General features: G+C 46.4%; 1 long non-coding RNA gene across 1 annotated transcript in view; it reads right to left on the bottom strand.

Moving 5' to 3' along the window:
* Nucleotides 1-444, bottom strand: part of LOC109532548 (uncharacterized) — a 4,194-nt gene that overhangs the window by 2,756 nt on the left and 994 nt on the right. The gene's annotated exons all lie outside the window — the stretch shown is intronic.

Below are 444 nucleotides of genomic sequence, written 5' to 3'. Positions count from 1 at the left end.
TTTTACTTTTTCGTTGTGGAGCTCCGTCTCCCGGCGTGCCTGTTCACCGAGCTGCAGATCTACGCGAGTGTCCCCAAACGTTTTTAAATGCACCGGTCATTTGCAAGCAAAAGGCATTCCCAGCAGTATTTGCAGCCTTTCTCAGAGGCTCTGAGCCACGGGTACCGTTCATAATTGCTCGTCTGAAAATGACGGACAAACCCTTTTCCTTGCTGGGACAGGCTAGCTAGCGCAGGAGTTGGGCGACCGTTTTGCACAATATCCAGCCTTTCATGGAAGGCCTGTCTTGAAAATTGTGTGGAAAGTAGTTCTGCAACCAGATCAACGTCTTCTCCTTCGGCCATTTTGGGTTAAAATGCGAGTGATAGCTCTAGCAAGCGCTAATCCAATCTTTTTTTTTTTTTTTAAATCTTTATTGAACAAGTCAGGATACAATTCTCAGGG

This window comes from Hippocampus comes, unplaced genomic scaffold (assembly GCF_001891065.2).
Source record: "Hippocampus comes isolate QL1 unplaced genomic scaffold, H_comes_QL1_v1.1 scaffold238, whole genome shotgun sequence".
Classification (NCBI taxonomy): domain Eukaryota; kingdom Metazoa; phylum Chordata; class Actinopteri; order Syngnathiformes; family Syngnathidae; genus Hippocampus; species Hippocampus comes.
Note: the sequence above shows the minus strand (reverse complement) of the source record. Positions and strands in the feature narration are given on the sequence as shown.